This window comes from Sinohyriopsis cumingii, unplaced genomic scaffold (genome assembly GCF_028554795.1).
Source record: "Sinohyriopsis cumingii isolate HCF-2022 unplaced genomic scaffold, ASM2855479v2 utg002303l, whole genome shotgun sequence".
Lineage (NCBI taxonomy): Eukaryota > Metazoa > Mollusca > Bivalvia > Unionida > Unionidae > Sinohyriopsis > Sinohyriopsis cumingii.
This window is the reverse complement of record NW_028316182.1, coordinates 50,193-51,408: the sequence shown is the minus strand read 5'-3', so window position 1 is coordinate 51,408 and position 1,216 is coordinate 50,193.

Genomic DNA, 1,216 nt, shown 5'->3' with positions numbered 1-1,216 from the left:
ATTGTAACAATCAAATACAGATCAGTGAAATCGCTTGTTCTAACGCAATGATTGGTTAAGCAGGTTTTTACATATTCATGCAAAAGGAGGAAATCTCATCATATCAAGCCACAGACTATAACTGAAATATTTGGAAAGTATTAAATCTGTTTATTTCACTGAAATACAATTGCTTGGGAGATAAGAAAATGCGATAGTAGAAAACGTATTCCTTTGACTTCCAAGAAATTGAATAATCAATTTTATAAATTATTTAAAGAATTATTTTTAAAATGAACTATAAGCCCAATACACAACTGCTTTGAAACAAATGAAAAATCAGCATAGAATTAAACGTTATATAATATTTTAAGGCATCTGAAAAATTTTATAATTGATTTTGATTTATGTTTAAAGCAGGACTGCGTTATTGTAATCAATAAATAGTTGGTGCGAAAAGTACCCCCAGTAAATAAAAGATTTAACTTGCCAAAGACCTAGGCACGCAAGCACGAAAATATATATATATATTGTCCTTACTATGTGGAGGGAAAACAAGTCATCTTTAAAATATTTCTTAAGTTGCCAAAATAAATCGGACGATCATTAACAAATCCAAATTCACGTGTTGATTGTTGACACCTAAAAATAGTGTTGTGAACGTTTGCTAAAATTAAATCAATAACGTCTGTTTTGATCAAAACCAGTTTTAATCCAAAAGTGGTAATTGTTTGTGCAGATTATAATTCCAACAAAATTAGTTTACCATTGAGAAACCTATTCCTAATATCCTGAGTAATGATTTAAAGAAAGAAAGAAAATCAATTTTGGATAGACTAATAGTTAGATAATCGAATAATCCAAAACTATATTCGGGAAATGTAATATCCTGATTAGAGTCACTCGTTTGCAAATGTATGTATGTATGTATGTATGTATGTATGTGTTTTAAGTTTACATGAGGATAAATTACTTTGCATACAATACGTAGAGGGAACAAGTACTTTTATTCGTTAAAGGAGGTTGGAAATTGACAGTGGCGAGCAGATTTGTTATTAGCAGTGTTAACATTTTATTCAAAACGTCCAGTTGCCATTTGGTTAGCTATGTCTAAGAATCTGTGTGTGCCATTACCAACACTATTCAACATAGTGCGAACCAGACAGAAGATTGATAGTGAGGACGTAGGTCGGAAAGAAAATAGGAATCAAAATAAGAAAAATGTGACAAATTCAAG